Consider the following 19,557-nt stretch of genomic DNA (forward strand, 5'->3'; position numbering starts at 1 on the left):
ACTTCCTCCATGCTGCAGGTTTATAAGGCCTGTTTGCAACAGCGTCTCTCGCTTACGGCCATACCACCCTGAGAACGCCCGATCTCGTCTGATCTCGGAAGCTAAGCAGGGTCGGGCCTGGTTAGTACTTGGATGGGAGACCGCCTGGGAATACCAGGTGCCGTAAGCTTTTTGTCCCGGCAGGGGGTGCTGTTTCCACGTGCAACTTTATGAGGAAATCACAAGACAAACTGTTTTTTGCTGGCGGTTCATATAAACAAACTCACAAACTAACTAACTAACTAACTAAATGAATGAATGAATGAATGAATAAATGAACACCACATGCACGGCTTCATAGGCAAGGTGCACTTCCTCCATGCTGCAGGTTTATAAGGCCTGTTTGCAACAGCGTCTCTCGCTTACGGCCATACCACCCTGAGAACGCCCGATCTCGTCTGATCTCGGAAGCTAAGCAGGGTCGGGCCTGGTTAGTACTTGGATGGGAGACCGCCTGGGAATACCAGGTGCCGTAAGCTTTTTGTCCCGGCAGGGGGTGCTGTTTCCACGTGCAACTTTATGAGGAAATCACAAGACAAACTGTTTTTTGCTGCCGGTTCATTTAAACAAACTCACAAACTAACTAACTAACTAAATGAATGAATGAATAAATGAACACCACATGCACGGCTTCATAGGCAAGGTGCACTTCCTCCATGCTGCAGGTTTATAAGGCCTGTTTGCAACAGCGTCTCTCGCTTACGGACATACCACCCTGAGAACGCCCGATCTCGTCTGATCTCGGAAGCTAAGCAGGGTCGGGCCTGGTTCGTACTTGGATGGGAGACCGCCTGGGAATACCAGGTGCCGTAAGCTTTTTGTCCCGGCAGGGGTGCTGTTTCCACGTGCAACTTTATGAGGAAATCACAAGACAAACTGTTTTTTGCTGCCGGTTCATTTAAACAAACTCACTAACTAACTAACTAAATGAATGAATGAATGAATAAATGAACACCACATGCACGGCTTCATAGGCAAGGTGCACTTCCTCCATGCTGCAGGTTTATAAGGCCTGTTTGCAACAGCGTCTCTCGCTTACGGCCATACCACCCTGAGAACGCCCGATCTCGTCTGATCTCGGAAGCTAAGCAGGGTCGGGCCTGGTTAGTACTTGGATGGGAGACCGCCTGGGAATACCAGGTGCCGTAAGCTTTTTGTCCCGGCAGGGGGTGCTGTTTCCACGTGCAACTTTATGAGGAAATCACAAGACAAACTGTTTTTTGCTGGCGGTTCATATAAACAAACTCACAAACTAACTAACTAACTAACTAAATGAATGAATGAATGAATGAATAAATGAACACCACATGCACGGCTTCATAGGCAAGGTGCACTTCCTCCATGCTGCAGGTTTATAAGGCCTGTTTGCAACAGCGTCTCTCGCTTACGGCCATACCACCCTGAGAACGCCCGATCTCGTCTGATCTCGGAAGCTAAGCAGGGTCGGGCCTGGTTAGTACTTGGATGGGATACCGCCTGGGAATACCAGGTGCCGTAAGCTTTTTGTCCCGGCAGGGGGTGCTGTTTCCACGTGCAACTTTATGAGGAAATCACAAGACAAACTGTTTTTTGCTGCCGGTTCATTTAAACAAACTCACAAACTAACTAACTAACTAACTAAATGAATGAATGAATAAATGAACACCACATGCGCGGCTTCATAGGCAAGGTGCACTTCCTCCATGCTGCAGGTTTATAAGGCCTGTTTGCATCAGCGTCTCTCGCTTACGGCCATACCACCCTGAGAACGCCCGATCTCGTCTGATCTCGGAAGCTAAGCAGGGTCGGGCCTGGTTAGTACTTGGATGGGAGACCGCCTGGGAATACCAGGTGCCGTAAGCTTTTTGTCCCGGCAGGGGTGCTGTTTCCACGTGCAACTTTATGAGGAAATCACAAGACAAACTGTTTTTTGCTGGCGGTTCATATAAACAAACTCACAAACTAACTAACTAACTAACTAAATGAATGAATGAATGAATGAATAAATGAACACCACATGCACGGCTTCATAGGCAAGGTGCACTTCCTCCATGCTGCAGGTTTATAAGGCCTGTTTGCAACAGCGTCTCTCGCTTACGGCCATACCACCCTGAGAAAGCCCGATCTCGTCTGATCTCGGAAGCTAAGCAGGGTCGGGCCTGGTTAGTACTTGGATGGGAGACCGCCTGGGAATACCAGGTGCCGTAAGCTTTTTGTCCCGGCAGGGGGTGCTGTTTCCACGTGCAACTTTATGAGGAAATCACAATACAAACTGTTTTTTGCTGCCGGTTCATTTAAACAAACTCACAAACTAACTAACTAACTAAATGAATGAATGAATAAATGAACACCACATGCACGGCTTCATAGGCAAGGTGCACTTCCTCCATGCTGCAGGTTTATAAGGCCTGTTTGCAACAGCGTCTCTCGCTTACGGCCATACCACCCTGAGAACGCCCGATCTCGTCTGATCTCGGAAGCTAAGCAGGGTCGGGCCTGGTTAGTACTTGGATGGGAGACCGCCTGGGAATACCAGGTGCCGTAAGCTTTTTGTCCCGGCAGGGGTGCTGTTTCCACGTGCAACTTTGTGAGGAAATCACAAGACAAACTGTTTTTTGCTGGCGGTTCATTTAAACAAACTCACAAACTAACTAACTAACTAACTAAATGAATGAATGAATGAATGAATAAATGAACACCACATGCACGGCTTCATAGGCAAGGTGCACTTCCTCCATGCTGCAGGTTTATAAGGCCTGTTTGCAACAGCGTTTCTCGCTTACGGCCATACCACCCTGAGAACGCCCGATCTCGTCTGATCTCGGAAGCTAAGCAGGGTCGGGCCTGGTTAGTACTTGGATGGGAGACCGCCTGGGAATACCAGGTGCCGTAAGCTTTTTGTCCCGGCAGGGGGTGCTGTTTCCACGTGCAACTTTATGAGGAAATCACAAGACAAACTGTTTTTTGCTGCCGGTTCATTTAAACAAACTCACAAACTAACTAACTAACTAAATGAATGAATGAATAAATGAACACCACATGCACGGCTTCATAGGCAAGGTGCACTTCCTCCATGCTGCAGGTTTATAAGGCCTGTTTGCAACAGCGTCTCTCGCTTACGGCCATACCACCCTGAGAACGCCCGATCTCGTCTGATCTCGGAAGCTAAGCAGGGTCGGGCCTGGTTAGTACTTGGATGGGAGACCGCCTGGGAATACCAGGTGCCGTAAGCTTTTTGTCCCGGCAGGGGGTGCTGTTTCCACGTGCAACTTTATGAGGAAATCACAAGACAAACTGTTTTTTGCTGCCGGTTCATTTAAACAAACTCACAAACTAACTAACTAACTAACTAAATGAATGAATGAATAAATGAACACCACATGCACGGCTTCATAGGCAAGGTGCACTTCCTCCATGCTGCAGGTTTATAAGGCCTGTTTGCATCAGCGTCTCTCGCTTACGGCCATACCACCCTGAGAACGCCCGATCTCGTCTGATCTCGGAAGCTAAGCAGGGTCGGGCCTGGTTAGTACTTGGATGGGAGACCGCCTGGGAATACCAGGTGCCGTAAGCTTTTTGTCCCGGCAGGGGGTGCTGTTTCCACGTGCAACTTTATGAGGAAATCACAAGACAAACTGTTTTTTGCTGGCGGTTCATATAAACAAACTCACAAACTAACTAACTAACTAACTAAATGAATGAATGAATGAATGAATAAATGAACACCACATGCACGGCTTCATAGGCAAGGTGCACTTCCTCCATGCTGCAGGTTTATAAGGCCTGTTTGCAACAGCGTCTCTCGCTTACGGCCATACCACCCTGAGAACACCCGATCTCGTCTGATCTCGGAAGCTAAGCAGGGTCGGGCCTGGTTAGTACTTGGATGGGAGACCGCCTGGGAATACCAGGTGCCGTAAGCTTTTTGTCCCGGCAGGGGGTGCTGTTTCCACGTGCAACTTTATGAGGAAATCACAATACAAACTGTTTTTTGCTGCCGGTTCATTTAAACAAACTCACAAACTAACTAACTAACTAAATGAATGAATGAATAAATGAACACCACATGCACGGCTTCATAGGCAAGGTGCACTTCCTCCATGCTGCAGGTTTATAAGGCCTGTTTGCAACAGCGTCTCTCGCTTACGGCCATACCACCCTGAGAACGCCCGATCTCGTCTGATCTCGGAAGCTAAGCAGGGTCGGGCCTGGTTAGTACTTGGATGGGAGACCGCCTGGGAATACCAGGTGCCGTAAGCTTTTTGTCCCGGCAGGGGGTGCTGTTTCCACGTGCAACTTTATGAGGAAATCACAAGACAAACTGTTTTTTGCTGGCGGTTCATATAAACAAACTCACAAACTAACTAACTAACTAACTAAATGAATGAATGAATGAATGAATGAATAAATGAACACCACATGCACGGCTTCATAGGCAAGGTGCACTTCCTCCATGCTGCAGGTTTATAAGGCCTGTTTGCAACAGCGTCTCTCGCTTACGGCCATACCACCCTGAGAACGCCCGATCTCGTCTGATCTCGGAAGCTAAGCAGGGTCGGGCCTGGTTAGTACTTGGATGGGAGACCGCCTGGGAATACCAGGTGCCGTAAGCTTTTTGTCCCGGCAGGGGGTGCTGTTTCCACGTGCAACTTTATGAGGAAATCACAAGACAAACTGTTTTTTGCTGCCGGTTCATTTAAACAAACTCACAAACTAACTAACTAACTAAATGAATGAATGAATAAATGAACACCACATGCACGGCTTCATAGGCAAGGTGCACTTCCTCCATGCTGCAGGTTTATAAGGCCTGTTTGCAACAGCGTCTCTCGCTTACGGCCATACCACCCTGAGAAAGCCCGATCTCGTCTGATCTCGGAAGCTAAGCAGGGTCGGGCCTGGTTAGTACTTGGATGGGAGACCGCCTGGGAATACCAGGTGCCGTAAGCTTTTTGTCCCGGCAGGGGGTGCTGTTTCCACGTGCAACTTTATGAGGAAATCACAAGACAAACTGTTTTTTGCTGGCGGTTCATATAAACAAACTCACAAACTAACTAACTAACTAACTAAATGAATGAATGAATGAATGAATAAATGAACACCACATGCACGGCTTCATAGGCAAGGTGCACTTCCTCCATGCTGCAGGTTTATAAGGCCTTTTTGCAACAGCGTTTTTCGCTTACGGCCATACCACCCTGAGAACGCCCGATCTCGTCTGATCTCGGAAGCTAAGCAGGGTCGGGCCTGGTTAGTACTTGGATGGGAGACCGCCTGGGAATACCAGGTGCCGTAAGCTTTTTGTCCCGGCAGGGGGTGCTGTTTCCACGTGCAACTTTATGAGGAAATCACAAGACAAACTGTTTTTTGCTGCCGGTTCATTTAAACAAACTCACAAACTAACTAACTAACTAAATGAATGAATGAATAAATGAACACCACATGCACGGCTTCATAGGCAAGGTGCACTTCCTCCATGCTGCAGGTTTATAAGGCCTGTTTGCAACAGCGTCTCTCGCTTACGGCCATACCACCCTGAGAACGCCCGATCTCGTCTGATCTCGGAAGCTAAGCAGGGTCGGGCCTGGTTAGTACTTGGATGGGAGACCGCCTGGGAATACCAGGTGCCGTAAGCTTTTTGTCCCGGCAGGGGTGCTGTTTCCACGTGCAACTTTGTGAGGAAATCACAAGACAAACTGTTTTTTGCTGGCGGTTCATTTAAACAAACTCACAAACTAACTAACTAACTAACTAAATGAATGAATGAATGAATGAATAAATGAACACCACATGCACGGCTTCATAGGCAAGGTGCACTTCCTCCATGCTGCAGGTTTATAAGGCCTGTTTGCAACAGCGTCTCTCGCTTACGGCCATACCACCCTGAGAACGCCCGATCTCGTCTGATCTCGGAAGCTAAGCAGGGTCGGGCCTGGTTAGTACTTGGATGGGAGACCGCCTGGGAATACCAGGTGCCGTAAGCTTTTTGTCCCGGCAGGGGGTGCTGTTTCCACGTGCAACTTTATGAGGAAATCACAAGACAAACTGTTTTTTGCTGCCGGTTCATTTAAACAAACTCACAAACTAACTAACTAACTAACTAAATGAATGAATGAATAAATGAACACCACATGCACGGCTTCATGGGCAAGGTGCACTTCCTCCATGCTGCAGGTTTATAAGGCCTGTTTGCAACAGCGTCTCTCGCTTACGGCCATACCACCCTGAGAACGCCCGATCTCGTCTGATCTCGGAAGCTAAGCAGGGTCGGGCCTGGTTAGTACTTGGATGGGAGACCGCCTGAGAATACCAGGTGCCGTAAGCTTTTTGTCCCGGCAGGGGGTGCTGTTTCCACGTGCAACTTTATGAGGAAATCACAAGACAAACTGTTTTTTGCTGCCGGTTCATTTAAACAAACTCACAAACTAACTAACTAACTAACTAAATGAATGAATGAATAAATGAACACCACATGCACGGCTTCATAGGCAAGGTGCACTTCCTCCATGCTGCAGGTTTATAAGGCCTGTTTGCATCAGCGTCTCTCGCTTACGGCCATACCACCCTGAGAACGCCCGATCTCGTCTGATCTCGGAAGCTAAGCAGGGTCGGGCCTGGTTAGTACTTGGATGGGAGACCGCCTGGGAATACCAGGTGCCGTAAGCTTTTTGTCCCGGCAGGGGGTGCTGTTTCCACGTGCAACTTTATGAGGAAATCACAAGACAAACTGTTTTTTGCTGGCGGTTCATATAAACAAACTCACAAACTAACTAACTAACTAACTAAATGAATGAATGAATGAATGAATAAATGAACACCACATGCACGGCTTCATAGGCAAGGTGCACTTCCTCCATGCTGCAGGTTTATAAGGCCTGTTTGCAACAGCGTCTCTCGCTTACGGCCATACCACCCTGAGAACGCCCGATCTCGTCTGATCTCGGAAGCTAAGCAGGGTCGGGCCTGGTTAGTACTTGGATGGGAGACCGCCTGGGAATACCAGGTGCCGTAAGCTTTTTGTCCCGGCAGGGGGTGCTGTTTCCACGTGCAACTTTATGAGGAAATCACAAGACAAACTGTTTTTTGCTGCCGGTTCATTTAAACAAACTCACAAACTAACTAACTAACTAACTAAATGAATGAATGAATAAATGAACACCACATGCACGGCTTCATAGGCAAGGTGCACTTCCTCCATGCTGCAGGTTTATAAGGCCTGTTTGCAACAGCGTCTCTCGCTTACGGCCATACCACCCTGAGAACGCCCGATCTCGTCTGATCTCGGAAGCTAAGCAGGGTCGGGCCTGGTTAGTACTTGGATGGGAGACCGCCTGGGAATACCAGGTGCCGTAAGCTTTTTGTCCCGGCAGGGGGTGCTGTTTCCACGTGCAACTTTATGAGGAAATCACAAGACAAACTGTTTTTTGCTGCCGGTTCATTTAAACAAACTCACAAACTAACTAACTAACTAACTAAATGAATGAATGAATGAATGAATAAATGAACACCACATGCACGGCTTCATAGGCAAGGTGCACTTCCTCCATGCTGCAGGTTTATAAGGCCTGTTTGCAACAGCGTCTCTCGCTTACGGCCATACCACCCTGAGAACGCCCGATCTCGTCTGATCTCGGAAGCTAAGCAGGGTCGGGCCTGGTTAGTACTTGGATGGGAGACCGCCTGGGAATACCAGGTGCCGTAAGCTTTTTGTCCCGGCAGGGGGTGCTGTTTCCACGTGCAACTTTATGAGGAAATCACAAGACAAACTGTTTTTTGCTGCCGGTTCATTTAAACAAACTCACAAACTAACTAACTAACTAAATGAATGAATGAATAAATGAACACCACATGCACGGCTTCATAGGCAAGGTGCACTTCCTCCATGCTGCAGGTTTATAAGGCCTGTTTGCAACAGCGTCTCTCGCTTACGGCCATACCACCCTGAGAACGCCCGATCTCGTCTGATCTCGGAAGCTAAGCAGGGTCGGGCCTGGTTAGTACTTGGATGGGAGACCGCCTGGGAATACCAGGTGCCGTAAGCTTTTTGTCCCGGCAGGGGTGCTGTTTCCACGTGCAACTTTGTGAGGAAATCACAAGACAAACTGTTTTTTGCTGCCGGTTCATTTAAACAAACTCACAAACTAACTAACTAACTAACTAACTAAATGAATGAATGAATAAATGAACACCACATGCACGGCTTCATAGGCAAGGTGCACTTCCTCCATGCTGCAGGTTTATAAGGCCTGTTTGCAACAGCGTCTCTCGCTTACGGCCATACCACCCTGAGAACGCCCGATCTCGTCTGATCTCGGAAGCTAAGCAGGGTCGGGCCTGGTTAGTACTTGGATGGGAGACCGCCTGGGAATACCAGGTGCCGTAAGCTTTTTGTCCCGGCAGGGGTGCTGTTTCCACGTGCAACTTTATGAGGAAATCACAAGACAAACTGTTTTTTGCTGCCGGTTCATATAAACAAACTCACAAACTAACTAACTAACTAACTAAATGAATGAATGAATGAATGAATAAATGAACACCACATGCACGGCTTCATAGGCAAGGTGCACTTCCTCCATGCTGCAGGTTTATAAGGCCTGTTTGCAACAGCGTCTCTCGCTTACGGCCATACCACCCTGAGAACGCCCGATCTCGTCTGATCTCGGAAGCTAAGCAGGGTCGGGCCTGGTTAGTACTTGGATGGGAGACCGCCTGGGAATACCAGGTGCCGTAAGCTTTTTGTCCCGGCAGGGGTGCTGTTTCCACGTGCAACTTTGTGAGGAAATCACAAGACAAACTGTTTTTTGCTGGCGGTTCATTTAAACAAACTCACAAACTAACTAACTAACTAACTAAATGAATGAATGAATGAATGAATAAATGAACACCACATGCACGGCTTCATAGGCAAGGTGCACTTCCTCCATGCTGCAGGTTTATAAGGCCTGTTTGCAACAGCGGCTCTCGCTTACGGCCATACTACCCTGAGAACGCCCGATCTCGTCTGATCTCGGAAGCTAAGCAGGGTCGGGCCTGGTTAGTACTTGGATGGGAGACCGCCTGGGAATACCAGGTGCCGTAAGCTTTTTGTCCCGGCAGGGGGTGCTGTTTCCACGTGCAACTTTATGAGGAAATCACAAGACAAACTGTTTTTTGCTGCCGGTTCATTTAAACAAACTCACAAACTAACTAACTAACTAACTAAATGAATGAATGAATGAATGAATAAATGAACACCACATGCACGGCTTCATAGGCAAGGTGCACTTCCTCCATGCTGCAGGTTTATAAGGCCTGTTTGCAACAGCGTCTCTCGCTTACGGCCATACCACCCTGAGAACGCCCGATCTCGTCTGATCTCGGAAGCTAAGCAGGGTCGGGCCTGGTTAGTACTTGGATGGGAGACCGCCTGGGAATACCAGGTGCCGTAAGCTTTTTGTCCCGGCAGGGGTGCTGTTTCCACGTGCAACTTTGTGAGGAAATCACAAGACAAACTGTTTTTTGCTGGCGGTTCATTTAAACAAACTCACAAACTAACTAACTAACTAACTAAATGAATGAATGAATGAATGAATAAATGAACACCACATGCACGGCTTCATAGGCAAGGTGCACTTCCTCCATGCTGCAGGTTTATAAGGCCTGTTTGCAACAGCGTCTCTCGCTTACGGCCATACCACCCTGAGAACGCCCGATCTCGTCTGATCTCGGAAGCTAAGCAGGGTCGGGCCTGGTTAGTACTTGGATGGGAGACCGCCTGGGAATACCAGGTGCCGTAAGCTTTTTGTCCCGGCAGGGGGTGCTGTTTCCACGTGCAACTTTATGAGGAAATCACAAGACAAACTGTTTTTTGCTGCCGGTTCATTTAAACAAACTCACAAACTAACTAACTAACTAACTAAATGAATGAATGAATGAATGAATAAATGAACACCACATGCACGGCTTCATAGGCAAGGTGCACTTCCTCCATGCTGCAGGTTTATAAGGCCTGTTTGCAACAGCGTCTCTCGCTTACGGCCATACCACCCTGAGAACGCCCGATCTCGTCTGATCTCGGAAGCTAAGCAGGGTCGGGCCTGGTTAGTACTTGGATGGGAGACCGCCTGGGAATACCAGGTGCCGTAAGCTTTTTGTCCCGGCAGGGGGTGCTGTTTCCACGTGCAACTTTATGAGGAAATCACAAGACAAACTGTTTTTTGCTGCCGGTTCATTTAAACAAACTCACAAACTAACTAACTAACTAAATGAATGAATGAATAAATGAACACCACATGCACGGCTTCATAGGCAAGGTGCACTTCCTCCATGCTGCAGGTTTATAAGGCCTGTTTGCAACAGCGTCTCTCGCTTACGGCCATACCACCCTGAGAACGCCCGATCTCGTCTGATCTCGGAAGCTAAGCAGGGTCGGGCCTGGTTAGTACTTGGATGGGAGACCGCCTGGGAATACCAGGTGCCGTAAGCTTTTTGTCCCGGCAGGGGGTGCTGTTTCCACGTGCAACTTTATGAGGAAATCACAAGACAAACTGTTTTTTGCTGCCGGTTCATTTAAACAAACTCACAAACTAACTAACTAACTAACTAACTAAATGAATGAATGAATAAATGAACACCACATGCACGGCTTCATAGGCAAGGTGCACTTCCTCCATGCTGCAGGTTTATAAGGCCTGTTTGCAACAGCGTCTCTCGCTTACGGCCATACCACCCTGAGAACGCCCGATCTCGTCTGATCTCGGAAGCTAAGCAGGGTCGGGCCTGGTTAGTACTTGGATGGGAGACCGCCTGGGAATACCAGGTGCCGTAAGCTTTTTGTCCCGGCAGGGGGTGCTGTTTCCACGTGCAACTTTATGAGGAAATCACAAGACAAACTGTTTTTTGCTGGCGGTTCATATAAACAAACTCACAAACTAACTAACTAACTAACTAAATGAATGAATGAATGAATGAATAAATGAACACCACATGCACGGCTTCATAGGCAAGGTGCACTTCCTCCATGCTGCAGGTTTATAAGGCCTGTTTGCAACAGCGTCTCTCGCTTACGGCCATACCACCCTGAGAACGCCCGATCTCGTCTGATCTCGGAAGCTAAGCAGGGTCGGGCCTGGTTAGTACTTGGATGGGAGACCGCCTGGGAATACCAGGTGCCGTAAGCTTTTTGTCCCGGCAGGGGTGCTGTTTCCACGTGCAACTTTGTGAGGAAATCACAAGACAAACTGTTTTTTGCTGGCGGTTCATTTAAACAAACTCACAAACTAACTAACTAACTAACTAAATGAATGAATGAATGAATGAATAAATGAACACCACATGCACGGCTTCATAGGCAAGGTGCACTTCCTCCATGCTGCAGGTTTATAAGGCCTGTTTGCAACAGCGTCTCTCGCTTACGGCCATACCACCCTGAGAACGCCCGATCTCGTCTGATCTCGGAAGCTAAGCAGGGTCGGGCCTGGTTAGTACTTGGATGGGAGACCGCCTGGGAATACCAGGTGCCGTAAGCTTTTTGTCCCGGCAGGGGGTGCTGTTTCCACGTGCAACTTTATGAGGAAATCACAAGACAAACTGTTTTTTGCTGCCGGTTCATTTAAACAAACTCACAAACTAACTAACTAACTAAATGAATGAATGAATAAATGAACACCACATGCACGGCTTCATAGGCAAGGTGCACTTCCTCCATGCTGCAGGTTTATAAGGCCTGTTTGCAACAGCGTCTCTCGCTTACGGCCATACCACCCTGAGAACGCCCGATCTCGTCTGATCTCGGAAGCTAAGCAGGGTCGGGCCTGGTTAGTACTTGGATGGGAGACCGCCTGGGAATACCAGGTGCCGTAAGCTTTTTGTCCCGGCAGGGGGTGCTGTTTCCACGTGCAACTTTATGAGGAAATCACAAGACAAACTGTTTTTTGCTGCCGGTTCATTTAAACAAACTCACAAACTAACTAACTAACTAACTAAATGAATGAATGAATGAATGAATAAATGAACACCACATGCACGGCTTCATAGGCAAGGTGCACTTCCTCCATGCTGCAGGTTTATAAGGCCTGTTTGCAACAGCGTCTCTCGCTTACGGCCATACCACCCTGAGAACGCCCGATCTCGTCTGATCTCGGAAGCTAAGCAGGGTCGGGCCTGGTTAGTACTTGGATGGGAGACCGCCTGGGAATACCAGGTGCCGTAAGCTTTTTGTCCCGGCAGGGGGTGCTGTTTCCACGTGCAACTTTATGAGGAAATCACAAGACAAACTGTTTTTTGCTGCCGGTTCATTTAAACAAACTCACAAACTAACTAACTAACTAAATGAATGAATGAATAAATGAACACCACATGCACGGCTTCATAGGCAAGGTGCACTTCCTCCATGCTGCAGGTTTATAAGGCCTGTTTGCAACAGCGTCTCTCGCTTACGGCCATACCACCCTGAGAACGCCCGATCTCGTCTGATCTCGGAAGCTAAGCAGGGTCGGGCCTGGTTAGTACTTGGATGGGAGACCGCCTGGGAATACCAGGTGCCGTAAGCTTTTTGTCCCGGCAGGGGTGCTGTTTCCACGTGCAACTTTATGAGGAAATCACAAGACAAACTGTTTTTTGCTGGCGGTTCATTTAAACAAACTCACAAACTAACTAACTAACTAACTAAATGAATGAATGAATGAATGAATAAATGAACACCACATGCACGGCTTCATAGGCAAGGTGCACTTCCTCCATGCTGCAGGTTTATAAGGCCTGTTTGCAACAGCGTCTCTCGCTTACGGCCATACCACCCTGAGAACGCCCGATCTCGTCTGATCTCGGAAGCTAAGCAGGGTCGGGCCTGGTTAGTACTTGGATGGGAGACCGCCTGGGAATACCAGGTGCCGTAAGCTTTTTGTCCCGGCAGGGGGTGCTGTTTCCACGTGCAACTTTATGAGGAAATCACAAGACAAACTGTTTTTTGCTGCCGGTTCATTTAAACAAACTCACAAACTAACTAACTAACTAACTAAATGAATGAATGAATGAATGAATAAATGAACACCACATGCACGGCTTCATAGGCAAGGTGCACTTCCTCCATGCTGCAGGTTTATAAGGCCTGTTTGCAACAGCGTCTCTCGCTTACGGCCATACCACCCTGAGAACGCCCGATCTCGTCTGATCTCGGAAGCTAAGCAGGGTCGGGCCTGGTTAGTACTTGGATGGGAGACAGCCTGGGAATACCAGGTGCCGTAAGCTTTTTGTCCCGGCAGGGGGTGCTGTTTCCACGTGCAACTTTATGAGGAAATCACAAGACAAACTGTTTTTTGCTGCCGGTTCATTTAAACAAACTCACAAACTAACTAACTAACTAAATGAATGAATGAATAAATGAACACCACATGCACGGCTTCATAGGCAAGGTGCACTTCCTCCATGCTGCAGGTTTATAAGGCCTGTTTGCAACAGCGTCTCTCGCTTACGGCCATACCACCCTGAGAACGCCCGATCTCGTCTGATCTCGGAAGCTAAGCAGGGTCGGGCCTGGTTAGTACTTGGATGGGAGACCGCCTGGGAATACCAGGTGCCGTAAGCTTTTTGTCCCGGCAGGGGGTGCTGTTTCCACGTGCAACTTTATGAGGAAATCACAAGACAAACTGTTTTTTGCTGCCGGTTCATTTAAACAAACTCACAAACTAACTAACTAACTAACTAAATGAATGAATGAATGAATGAATAAATGAACACCACATGCACGGCTTCATAGGCAAGGTGCACTTCCTCCATGCTGCAGGTTTATAAGGCCTGTTTGCAACAGCGTCTCTCGCTTACGGCCATACCACCCTGAGAACGCCCGATCTCGTCTGATCTCGGAAGCTAAGCAGGGTCGGGCCTGGTTAGTACTTGGATGGGAGACCGCCTGGGAATACCAGGTGCCGTAAGCTTTTTGTCCCGGCAGGGGGTGCTGTTTCCACGTGCAACTTTATGAGGAAATCACAAGACAAACTGTTTTTTGCTGCCGGTTCATTTAAACAAACTCACAAACTAACTAACTAACTAAATGAATGAATGAATAAATGAACACCACATGCACGGCTTCATAGGCAAGGTGCACTTCCTCCATGCTGCAGGTTTATAAGGCCTGTTTGCAACAGCGTCTCTCGCTTACGGCCATACCACCCTGAGAACGCCCGATCTCGTCTGATCTCGGAAGCTAAGCAGGGTCGGGCCTGGTTAGTACTTGGATGGGAGACCGCCTGGGAATACCAGGTGCCGTAACCTTTTTGTCCCGGCAGGGGTGCTGTTTCCACGTGCAACTTTGTGAGGAAATCACAAGACAAACTGTTTTTTGCTGGCGGTTCATTTAAACAAACTCACAAACTAACTAACTAACTAACTAAATGAATGAATGAATGAATGAATAAATGAACACCACATGCACGGCTTCATAGGCAAGGTGCACTTCCTCCATGCTGCAGGTTTATAAGGCCTGTTTGCAACAGCGTCTCTCGCTTACGGCCATACCACCCTGAGAACGCCCGATCTCGTCTGATCTCGGAAGCTAACCAGGGTCGGGCCTGGTTAGTACTTGGATGGGAGACCGCCTGGGAATACCAGGTGCCGTAAGCTTTTTGTCCCGGCAGGGGGTGCTGTTTCCACGTGCAACTTTATGAGGAAATCACAAGACAAACTGTTTTTTGCTGCCGGTTCATTTAAACAAACTCACAAACTAACTAACTAACTAAATGAATGAATGAATAAATGAACACCACATGCACGGCTTCATAGGCAAGGTGCACTTCCTCCATGCTGCAGGTTTATAAGGCCTGTTTGCAACAGCGTCTCTCGCTTACGGCCATACCACCCTGAGAACGCCCGATCTCGTCTGATCTCGGAAGCTAAGCAGGGTCGGGCCTGGTTAGTACTTGGATGGGAGACCGCCTGGGAATACCAGGTGCCGTAAGCTTTTTGTCCCGGCAGGGGGTGCTGTTTCCACGTGCAACTTTATGAGGAAATCACAAGACAAACTGTTTTTTGCTGCCGGTTCATTTAAACAAACTCACAAACTAACTAACTAACTAACTAAATGAATGAATGAATGAATGAATAAATGAACACCACATGCACGGCTTCATAGGCAAGGTGCACTTCCTCCATGCTGCAGGTTTATAAGGCCTGTTTGCAACAGCGTCTCTCGCTTACGGCCATACCACCCTGAGAACGCCCGATCTCGTCTGATCTCGGAAGCTAAGCAGGGTCGGGCCTGGTTAGTACTTGGATGGGAGACCGCCTGGGAATACCAGGTGCCGTAAGCTTTTTGTCCCGGCAGGGGGTGCTGTTTCCACGTGCAACTTTATGAGGAAATCACAAGACAAACTGTTTTTTGCTGCCGGTTCATTTAAACAAACTCACAAACTAACTAACTAACTAAATGAATGAATGAATAAATGAACACCACATGCACGGCTTCATAGGCAAGGTGCACTTCCTCCATGCTGCAGGTTTATAAGGCCTGTTTGCAACAGCGTCTCTCGCTTACGGCCATACCACCCTGAGAACGCCCGATCTCGTCTGATCTCGGAAGCTAAGCAGGGTCGGGCCTGGTTAGTACTTGGATGGGAGACCGCCTGGGAATACCAGGTGCCGTAAGCTTTTTGTCCCGGCAGGGGTGCTGTTTCCACGTGCAACTTTATGAGGAAATCACAAGACAAACTGTTTTTTGCTGGCGGTTCATTTAAACAAACTCACAAACTAACTAACTAACTAACTAAATGAATGAATGAATGAATGAATAAATGAACACCACATGCACGGCTTCATAGGCAAGGTGCACTTCCTCCATGCTGCAGGTTTATAAGGCCTGTTTGCAACAGCGTCTCTCGCTTACGGCCATACCACCCTGAGAACGCCCGATCTCGTCTGATCTCGGAAGCTAAGCAGGGTCGGGCCTGGTTAGTACTTGGATGGGAGACCGCCTGGGAATACCAGGTGCCGTAAGCTTTTTGTCCCGGCAGGGGGTGCTGTTTCCACGTGCAACTTTATGAGGAAATCACAAGACAAACTGTTTTTTGCTGCCGGTTCATTTAAACAAACTCACAAACTAACTAACTAACTAACTAAATGAATGAATGAATGAATGAATAAATGAACACCACATGCACGGCTTCATAGGCAAGGTGCACTTCCTCCATGCTGCAGGTTTATAAGGCCTGTTTGCAACAGCGTCTCTCGCTTACGGCCATACCACCCTGAGAACGCCCGATCTCGTCTGATCTCGGAAGCTAAGCAGGGTCGGGCCTGGTTAGTACTTGGATGGGAGACAGCCTGGGAATACCAGGTGCCGTAAGCTTTTTGTCCCGGCAGGGGGTGCTGTTTCCACGTGCAACTTTATGAGGAAATCACAAGACAAACTGTTTTTTGCTGCCGGTTCATTTAAACAAACTCACAAACTAACTAACTAACTAAATGAATGAATGAATAAATGAACACCACATGCACGGCTTCATAGGCAAGGTGCACTTCCTCCATGCTGCAGGTTTATAAGGCCTGTTTGCAACAGCGTCTCTCGCTTACGGCCATACCACCCTGAGAACGCCCGATCTCGTCTGATCTCGGAAGCTAAGCAGGGTCGGGCCTGGTTAGTACTTGGATGGGAGACCGCCTGGGAATACCAGGTGCCGTAAGCTTTTTGTCCCGGCAGGGGGTGCTGTTTCCACGTGCAACTTTATGAGGAAATCACAAGACAAACTGTTTTTTGCTGCCGGTTCATTTAAACAAACTCACAAACTAACTAACTAACTAACTAAATGAATGAATGAATGAATGAATAAATGAACACCACATGCACGGCTTCATAGGCAAGGTGCACTTCCTCCATGCTGCAGGTTTATAAGGCCTGTTTGCAACAGCGTCTCTCGCTTACGGCCATACCACCCTGAGAACGCCCGATCTCGTCTGATCTCGGAAGCTAAGCAGGGTCGGGCCTGGTTAGTACTTGGATGGGAGACCGCCTGGGAATACCAGGTGCCGTAAGCTTTTTGTCCCGGCAGGGGGTGCTGTTTCCACGTGCAACTTTATGAGGAAATCACAAGACAAACTGTTTTTTGCTGCCGGTTCATTTAAACAAACTCACAAACTAACTAACTAACTAAATGAATGAATGAATAAATGAACACCACATGCACGGCTTCATAGGCAAGGTGCACTTCCTCCATGCTGCAGGTTTATAAGGCCTGTTTGCAACAGCGTCTCTCGCTTACGGCCATACCACCCTGAGAACGCCCGATCTCGTCTGATCTCGGAAGCTAAGCAGGGTCGGGCCTGGTTAGTACTTGGATGGGAGACCGCCTGGGAATACCAGGTGCCGTAACCTTTTTGTCCCGGCAGGGGTGCTGTTTCCACGTGCAACTTTGTGAGGAAATCACAAGACAAACTGTTTTTTGCTGGCGGTTCATTTAAACAAACTCACAAACTAACTAACTAACTAACTAAATGAATGAATGAATGAATGAATAAATGAACACCACATGCACGGCTTCATAGGCAAGGTGCACTTCCTCCATGCTGCAGGTTTATAAGGCCTGTTTGCAACAGCGTCTCTCGCTTACGGCCATACCACCCTGAGAACGCCCGATCTCGTCTGATCTCGGAAGCTAACCAGGGTCGGGCCTGGTTAGTACTTGGATGGGAGACCGCCTGGGAATACCAGGTGCCGTAAGCTTTTTGTCCCGGCAGGGGGTGCTGTTTCCACGTGCAACTTTATGAGGAAATCACAAGACAAACTGTTTTTTGCTGCCGGTTCATTTAAACAAACTCACAAACTAACTAACTAACTAAATGAATGAATGAATAAATGAACACCACATGCACGGCTTCATAGGCAAGGTGCACTTCCTCCATGCTGCAGGTTTATAAGGCCTGTTTGCAACAGCGTCTCTCGCTTACGGCCATACCACCCTGAGAACGCCCGATCTCGTCTGATCTCGGAAGCTAAGCAGGGTCGGGCCTGGTTAGTACTTGGATGGGAGACCGCCTGGGAATACCAGGTGCCGTAAGCTTTTTGTCCCGGCAGGGGGTGCTGTTTCCACGTGCAACTTTATGAGGAAATCACAAGACAAACTGTTTTTTGCTGCCGGTTCATTTAAACAAACTCACAAACTAACTAACTAACTAAATGAATGAATGAATAAATGAACACCACATGCACGGCTTCATAGGCAAGGTGCACTTCCTCCATGCTGCAGGTTTATAAGGCCTGTTTGCAACAGCGTCTCTCGCTTACGGCCATACCACCCTGAGAACGCCCGGTCTCGTCTGATCTCGGAAGCTAAGCAGGGTCGGGCCTGGTTAGTACTTGGATGGGAGACCGCCTGGGAATACCAGGTGCCGTAAGCTTTTTGTCCCGGCAGGGATGCTGTTTCCACGTGCAACTTTATGAGGAAATCACAAGACAAACTGTTTTTTGCTGCCGGTTCATTTAAACAAACTCACAAACTAACTAACTAACTAACTAACTAAATGAATGAATGAATAAATGAACACCACATGCACGGCTTCATAGGCAAGGTGCACTTCCTCCATGCTGCAGGTTTATAAGGCCTGTTTGCAACAGCGTCTCTCGCTTACGGCCATACCACCCTGAGAACGCCCGATCTCGTCTGATCTCGGAAGCTAAGCAGGGTCGGGCCTGGTTAGTACTTGGATGGGAGACCGCCTGGGAATACCAGGTGCCGTAAGCTTTTTGTCCCGGCAGGGGGTGCTGTTTCCACGTGCAACTTTATGAGGAAATCACAAGACAAACTGTTTTTTGCTGCCGGTTCATTTAAACAAACTCACAAACTAACTAACTAACTAAATGAATGAATGAATAAATGAACACCACATGCACGGCTTCATAGGCAAGGTGCACTTCCTCCATGCTGCAGGTTTATAAGGCCTGTTTGCAACAGCGTCTCTCGCTTACGGCCATACCACCCTGAGAACGCCCGATCTCGTCTGATCTCGGAAGCTAAGCAGGGTCGGGCCTGGTTAGTACTTGGATGGGAGACCGCCTGGGAATACCAGGTGCCGTAACCTTTTTGTCCCGGCAGGGGTGCTGTTTCCACGTGCAACTTTGTGAGGAAATCACAAGACAAACTGTTTTTTGCTGGCGGTTCATTTAAACAAACTCACAAACTAACTAACTAACTAACTAAATGAATGAATGAATGAATGAATAAATGAACACCACATGCACGGCTTCATAGGCAAGGTGCACTTCCTCCATGCTGCAGGTTTATAAGGCCTGTTTGCAACAGCGTCTCTCGCTTACGGCCATACCACCCTGAGAACGCCCGATCTCGTCTGATCTCGGAAGCTAACCAGGGTCGGGCCTGGTTAGTACTTGGATGGGAGACCGCCTGGGAATACCAGGTGCCGTAAGCTTTTTGTCCCGGCAGGGGGTGCTGTTTCCACGTGCAACTTTATGAGGAAATCACAAGACAAACTGTTTTTTGCTGCCGGTTCATTTAAACAAACTCACAAACTAACTAACTAACTAAATGAATGAATGAATAAATGAACACCACATGC

The 19,557-nt window shown here is 48.1% G+C and overlaps 57 non-coding genes across 57 annotated transcripts; all 57 read left to right on the forward strand.

Moving 5' to 3' along the window:
• The first annotated feature begins 50 nt into the window (after window positions 1–50).
• On the forward strand, window positions 51–169 carry LOC142877764 (5S ribosomal RNA). Its single transcript, XR_012924058.1, has one exon. It is a non-coding gene; the product is annotated as a 5S ribosomal RNA (ribosomal RNA).
• A 230-nt stretch (window positions 170–399) lies between these two features.
• Window positions 400–518, forward strand: LOC142877765 (5S ribosomal RNA). The gene has a single exon (XR_012924059.1). It is a non-coding gene; the product is annotated as a 5S ribosomal RNA (ribosomal RNA).
• A 218-nt stretch (window positions 519–736) lies between these two features.
• Window positions 737–855, forward strand: LOC142878540 (5S ribosomal RNA). The gene has a single exon (XR_012924804.1). It is a non-coding gene; the product is annotated as a 5S ribosomal RNA (ribosomal RNA).
• Window positions 856–1,072: 217 nt separating this feature from the next.
• LOC142877766 (5S ribosomal RNA) lies at window positions 1,073–1,191 on the forward strand. The gene has a single exon (XR_012924060.1). It is a non-coding gene; the product is annotated as a 5S ribosomal RNA (ribosomal RNA).
• A 230-nt stretch (window positions 1,192–1,421) lies between these two features.
• On the forward strand, window positions 1,422–1,540 carry LOC142878219 (5S ribosomal RNA). The gene has a single exon (XR_012924497.1). It is a non-coding gene; the product is annotated as a 5S ribosomal RNA (ribosomal RNA).
• Window positions 1,541–1,762: 222 nt separating this feature from the next.
• LOC142877767 (5S ribosomal RNA) lies at window positions 1,763–1,881 on the forward strand. Its single transcript, XR_012924061.1, has one exon. It is a non-coding gene; the product is annotated as a 5S ribosomal RNA (ribosomal RNA).
• A 229-nt stretch (window positions 1,882–2,110) lies between these two features.
• Window positions 2,111–2,229, forward strand: LOC142878397 (5S ribosomal RNA). Its single transcript, XR_012924667.1, has one exon. It is a non-coding gene; the product is annotated as a 5S ribosomal RNA (ribosomal RNA).
• Window positions 2,230–2,447: 218 nt separating this feature from the next.
• Window positions 2,448–2,566, forward strand: LOC142877768 (5S ribosomal RNA). Its single transcript, XR_012924062.1, has one exon. It is a non-coding gene; the product is annotated as a 5S ribosomal RNA (ribosomal RNA).
• Window positions 2,567–2,795: 229 nt separating this feature from the next.
• On the forward strand, window positions 2,796–2,914 carry LOC142877770 (5S ribosomal RNA). The gene has a single exon (XR_012924064.1). It is a non-coding gene; the product is annotated as a 5S ribosomal RNA (ribosomal RNA).
• Window positions 2,915–3,132: 218 nt separating this feature from the next.
• LOC142877771 (5S ribosomal RNA) lies at window positions 3,133–3,251 on the forward strand. Its single transcript, XR_012924065.1, has one exon. It is a non-coding gene; the product is annotated as a 5S ribosomal RNA (ribosomal RNA).
• Window positions 3,252–3,473: 222 nt separating this feature from the next.
• On the forward strand, window positions 3,474–3,592 carry LOC142877772 (5S ribosomal RNA). The gene has a single exon (XR_012924066.1). It is a non-coding gene; the product is annotated as a 5S ribosomal RNA (ribosomal RNA).
• A 230-nt stretch (window positions 3,593–3,822) lies between these two features.
• On the forward strand, window positions 3,823–3,941 carry LOC142877559 (5S ribosomal RNA). The gene has a single exon (XR_012923867.1). It is a non-coding gene; the product is annotated as a 5S ribosomal RNA (ribosomal RNA).
• Window positions 3,942–4,159: 218 nt separating this feature from the next.
• LOC142877773 (5S ribosomal RNA) lies at window positions 4,160–4,278 on the forward strand. Its single transcript, XR_012924067.1, has one exon. It is a non-coding gene; the product is annotated as a 5S ribosomal RNA (ribosomal RNA).
• Window positions 4,279–4,512: 234 nt separating this feature from the next.
• On the forward strand, window positions 4,513–4,631 carry LOC142877774 (5S ribosomal RNA). The gene has a single exon (XR_012924068.1). It is a non-coding gene; the product is annotated as a 5S ribosomal RNA (ribosomal RNA).
• A 218-nt stretch (window positions 4,632–4,849) lies between these two features.
• LOC142878398 (5S ribosomal RNA) lies at window positions 4,850–4,968 on the forward strand. Its single transcript, XR_012924668.1, has one exon. It is a non-coding gene; the product is annotated as a 5S ribosomal RNA (ribosomal RNA).
• Window positions 4,969–5,198: 230 nt separating this feature from the next.
• LOC142877775 (5S ribosomal RNA) lies at window positions 5,199–5,317 on the forward strand. The gene has a single exon (XR_012924069.1). It is a non-coding gene; the product is annotated as a 5S ribosomal RNA (ribosomal RNA).
• A 218-nt stretch (window positions 5,318–5,535) lies between these two features.
• On the forward strand, window positions 5,536–5,654 carry LOC142877776 (5S ribosomal RNA). The gene has a single exon (XR_012924070.1). It is a non-coding gene; the product is annotated as a 5S ribosomal RNA (ribosomal RNA).
• Window positions 5,655–5,883: 229 nt separating this feature from the next.
• On the forward strand, window positions 5,884–6,002 carry LOC142877777 (5S ribosomal RNA). Its single transcript, XR_012924071.1, has one exon. It is a non-coding gene; the product is annotated as a 5S ribosomal RNA (ribosomal RNA).
• A 222-nt stretch (window positions 6,003–6,224) lies between these two features.
• Window positions 6,225–6,343, forward strand: LOC142878181 (5S ribosomal RNA). Its single transcript, XR_012924460.1, has one exon. It is a non-coding gene; the product is annotated as a 5S ribosomal RNA (ribosomal RNA).
• A 222-nt stretch (window positions 6,344–6,565) lies between these two features.
• Window positions 6,566–6,684, forward strand: LOC142877778 (5S ribosomal RNA). The gene has a single exon (XR_012924072.1). It is a non-coding gene; the product is annotated as a 5S ribosomal RNA (ribosomal RNA).
• A 230-nt stretch (window positions 6,685–6,914) lies between these two features.
• Window positions 6,915–7,033, forward strand: LOC142877779 (5S ribosomal RNA). The gene has a single exon (XR_012924073.1). It is a non-coding gene; the product is annotated as a 5S ribosomal RNA (ribosomal RNA).
• Window positions 7,034–7,255: 222 nt separating this feature from the next.
• Window positions 7,256–7,374, forward strand: LOC142877781 (5S ribosomal RNA). The gene has a single exon (XR_012924075.1). It is a non-coding gene; the product is annotated as a 5S ribosomal RNA (ribosomal RNA).
• Window positions 7,375–7,604: 230 nt separating this feature from the next.
• LOC142877782 (5S ribosomal RNA) lies at window positions 7,605–7,723 on the forward strand. Its single transcript, XR_012924076.1, has one exon. It is a non-coding gene; the product is annotated as a 5S ribosomal RNA (ribosomal RNA).
• Window positions 7,724–7,941: 218 nt separating this feature from the next.
• Window positions 7,942–8,060, forward strand: LOC142877783 (5S ribosomal RNA). Its single transcript, XR_012924077.1, has one exon. It is a non-coding gene; the product is annotated as a 5S ribosomal RNA (ribosomal RNA).
• Window positions 8,061–8,285: 225 nt separating this feature from the next.
• On the forward strand, window positions 8,286–8,404 carry LOC142877784 (5S ribosomal RNA). Its single transcript, XR_012924078.1, has one exon. It is a non-coding gene; the product is annotated as a 5S ribosomal RNA (ribosomal RNA).
• A 229-nt stretch (window positions 8,405–8,633) lies between these two features.
• Window positions 8,634–8,752, forward strand: LOC142877785 (5S ribosomal RNA). The gene has a single exon (XR_012924079.1). It is a non-coding gene; the product is annotated as a 5S ribosomal RNA (ribosomal RNA).
• Window positions 8,753–8,981: 229 nt separating this feature from the next.
• LOC142878274 (5S ribosomal RNA) lies at window positions 8,982–9,100 on the forward strand. Its single transcript, XR_012924548.1, has one exon. It is a non-coding gene; the product is annotated as a 5S ribosomal RNA (ribosomal RNA).
• Window positions 9,101–9,330: 230 nt separating this feature from the next.
• On the forward strand, window positions 9,331–9,449 carry LOC142877786 (5S ribosomal RNA). The gene has a single exon (XR_012924080.1). It is a non-coding gene; the product is annotated as a 5S ribosomal RNA (ribosomal RNA).
• Window positions 9,450–9,678: 229 nt separating this feature from the next.
• Window positions 9,679–9,797, forward strand: LOC142877787 (5S ribosomal RNA). Its single transcript, XR_012924081.1, has one exon. It is a non-coding gene; the product is annotated as a 5S ribosomal RNA (ribosomal RNA).
• A 230-nt stretch (window positions 9,798–10,027) lies between these two features.
• On the forward strand, window positions 10,028–10,146 carry LOC142877788 (5S ribosomal RNA). The gene has a single exon (XR_012924082.1). It is a non-coding gene; the product is annotated as a 5S ribosomal RNA (ribosomal RNA).
• Window positions 10,147–10,364: 218 nt separating this feature from the next.
• On the forward strand, window positions 10,365–10,483 carry LOC142877789 (5S ribosomal RNA). Its single transcript, XR_012924083.1, has one exon. It is a non-coding gene; the product is annotated as a 5S ribosomal RNA (ribosomal RNA).
• A 226-nt stretch (window positions 10,484–10,709) lies between these two features.
• LOC142877790 (5S ribosomal RNA) lies at window positions 10,710–10,828 on the forward strand. Its single transcript, XR_012924084.1, has one exon. It is a non-coding gene; the product is annotated as a 5S ribosomal RNA (ribosomal RNA).
• Window positions 10,829–11,058: 230 nt separating this feature from the next.
• Window positions 11,059–11,177, forward strand: LOC142877792 (5S ribosomal RNA). Its single transcript, XR_012924086.1, has one exon. It is a non-coding gene; the product is annotated as a 5S ribosomal RNA (ribosomal RNA).
• Window positions 11,178–11,406: 229 nt separating this feature from the next.
• Window positions 11,407–11,525, forward strand: LOC142877794 (5S ribosomal RNA). The gene has a single exon (XR_012924087.1). It is a non-coding gene; the product is annotated as a 5S ribosomal RNA (ribosomal RNA).
• Window positions 11,526–11,743: 218 nt separating this feature from the next.
• Window positions 11,744–11,862, forward strand: LOC142877795 (5S ribosomal RNA). Its single transcript, XR_012924088.1, has one exon. It is a non-coding gene; the product is annotated as a 5S ribosomal RNA (ribosomal RNA).
• A 230-nt stretch (window positions 11,863–12,092) lies between these two features.
• LOC142877796 (5S ribosomal RNA) lies at window positions 12,093–12,211 on the forward strand. Its single transcript, XR_012924089.1, has one exon. It is a non-coding gene; the product is annotated as a 5S ribosomal RNA (ribosomal RNA).
• A 218-nt stretch (window positions 12,212–12,429) lies between these two features.
• On the forward strand, window positions 12,430–12,548 carry LOC142877797 (5S ribosomal RNA). The gene has a single exon (XR_012924090.1). It is a non-coding gene; the product is annotated as a 5S ribosomal RNA (ribosomal RNA).
• Window positions 12,549–12,777: 229 nt separating this feature from the next.
• LOC142877798 (5S ribosomal RNA) lies at window positions 12,778–12,896 on the forward strand. Its single transcript, XR_012924091.1, has one exon. It is a non-coding gene; the product is annotated as a 5S ribosomal RNA (ribosomal RNA).
• Window positions 12,897–13,126: 230 nt separating this feature from the next.
• Window positions 13,127–13,245, forward strand: LOC142878506 (5S ribosomal RNA). Its single transcript, XR_012924771.1, has one exon. It is a non-coding gene; the product is annotated as a 5S ribosomal RNA (ribosomal RNA).
• A 218-nt stretch (window positions 13,246–13,463) lies between these two features.
• Window positions 13,464–13,582, forward strand: LOC142877799 (5S ribosomal RNA). Its single transcript, XR_012924092.1, has one exon. It is a non-coding gene; the product is annotated as a 5S ribosomal RNA (ribosomal RNA).
• Window positions 13,583–13,812: 230 nt separating this feature from the next.
• LOC142877800 (5S ribosomal RNA) lies at window positions 13,813–13,931 on the forward strand. Its single transcript, XR_012924093.1, has one exon. It is a non-coding gene; the product is annotated as a 5S ribosomal RNA (ribosomal RNA).
• Window positions 13,932–14,149: 218 nt separating this feature from the next.
• On the forward strand, window positions 14,150–14,268 carry LOC142878401 (5S ribosomal RNA). Its single transcript, XR_012924671.1, has one exon. It is a non-coding gene; the product is annotated as a 5S ribosomal RNA (ribosomal RNA).
• Window positions 14,269–14,497: 229 nt separating this feature from the next.
• Window positions 14,498–14,616, forward strand: LOC142878335 (5S ribosomal RNA). The gene has a single exon (XR_012924606.1). It is a non-coding gene; the product is annotated as a 5S ribosomal RNA (ribosomal RNA).
• A 218-nt stretch (window positions 14,617–14,834) lies between these two features.
• Window positions 14,835–14,953, forward strand: LOC142877801 (5S ribosomal RNA). Its single transcript, XR_012924094.1, has one exon. It is a non-coding gene; the product is annotated as a 5S ribosomal RNA (ribosomal RNA).
• A 230-nt stretch (window positions 14,954–15,183) lies between these two features.
• LOC142877802 (5S ribosomal RNA) lies at window positions 15,184–15,302 on the forward strand. Its single transcript, XR_012924095.1, has one exon. It is a non-coding gene; the product is annotated as a 5S ribosomal RNA (ribosomal RNA).
• Window positions 15,303–15,520: 218 nt separating this feature from the next.
• On the forward strand, window positions 15,521–15,639 carry LOC142877804 (5S ribosomal RNA). The gene has a single exon (XR_012924097.1). It is a non-coding gene; the product is annotated as a 5S ribosomal RNA (ribosomal RNA).
• A 229-nt stretch (window positions 15,640–15,868) lies between these two features.
• LOC142877805 (5S ribosomal RNA) lies at window positions 15,869–15,987 on the forward strand. The gene has a single exon (XR_012924098.1). It is a non-coding gene; the product is annotated as a 5S ribosomal RNA (ribosomal RNA).
• Window positions 15,988–16,217: 230 nt separating this feature from the next.
• On the forward strand, window positions 16,218–16,336 carry LOC142878507 (5S ribosomal RNA). The gene has a single exon (XR_012924772.1). It is a non-coding gene; the product is annotated as a 5S ribosomal RNA (ribosomal RNA).
• A 218-nt stretch (window positions 16,337–16,554) lies between these two features.
• LOC142877806 (5S ribosomal RNA) lies at window positions 16,555–16,673 on the forward strand. The gene has a single exon (XR_012924099.1). It is a non-coding gene; the product is annotated as a 5S ribosomal RNA (ribosomal RNA).
• Window positions 16,674–16,903: 230 nt separating this feature from the next.
• On the forward strand, window positions 16,904–17,022 carry LOC142877807 (5S ribosomal RNA). Its single transcript, XR_012924100.1, has one exon. It is a non-coding gene; the product is annotated as a 5S ribosomal RNA (ribosomal RNA).
• Window positions 17,023–17,240: 218 nt separating this feature from the next.
• On the forward strand, window positions 17,241–17,359 carry LOC142878402 (5S ribosomal RNA). Its single transcript, XR_012924672.1, has one exon. It is a non-coding gene; the product is annotated as a 5S ribosomal RNA (ribosomal RNA).
• Window positions 17,360–17,588: 229 nt separating this feature from the next.
• On the forward strand, window positions 17,589–17,707 carry LOC142878336 (5S ribosomal RNA). Its single transcript, XR_012924607.1, has one exon. It is a non-coding gene; the product is annotated as a 5S ribosomal RNA (ribosomal RNA).
• Window positions 17,708–17,925: 218 nt separating this feature from the next.
• On the forward strand, window positions 17,926–18,044 carry LOC142877808 (5S ribosomal RNA). The gene has a single exon (XR_012924101.1). It is a non-coding gene; the product is annotated as a 5S ribosomal RNA (ribosomal RNA).
• Window positions 18,045–18,262: 218 nt separating this feature from the next.
• On the forward strand, window positions 18,263–18,381 carry LOC142878304 (5S ribosomal RNA). Its single transcript, XR_012924577.1, has one exon. It is a non-coding gene; the product is annotated as a 5S ribosomal RNA (ribosomal RNA).
• Window positions 18,382–18,606: 225 nt separating this feature from the next.
• Window positions 18,607–18,725, forward strand: LOC142877811 (5S ribosomal RNA). The gene has a single exon (XR_012924102.1). It is a non-coding gene; the product is annotated as a 5S ribosomal RNA (ribosomal RNA).
• Window positions 18,726–18,943: 218 nt separating this feature from the next.
• Window positions 18,944–19,062, forward strand: LOC142878403 (5S ribosomal RNA). Its single transcript, XR_012924673.1, has one exon. It is a non-coding gene; the product is annotated as a 5S ribosomal RNA (ribosomal RNA).
• A 229-nt stretch (window positions 19,063–19,291) lies between these two features.
• On the forward strand, window positions 19,292–19,410 carry LOC142878337 (5S ribosomal RNA). Its single transcript, XR_012924608.1, has one exon. It is a non-coding gene; the product is annotated as a 5S ribosomal RNA (ribosomal RNA).
• The last annotated feature ends 147 nt before the right edge of the window (window positions 19,411–19,557 follow it).

Source organism: Nelusetta ayraudi, unplaced genomic scaffold (genome assembly GCF_046127955.1).
Source record: "Nelusetta ayraudi isolate G7.1 ecotype Tasmania unplaced genomic scaffold, CSIRO-AGI_Nayr_v1 ptg000135l, whole genome shotgun sequence".
Taxonomy (NCBI): domain Eukaryota; kingdom Metazoa; phylum Chordata; class Actinopteri; order Tetraodontiformes; family Monacanthidae; genus Nelusetta; species Nelusetta ayraudi.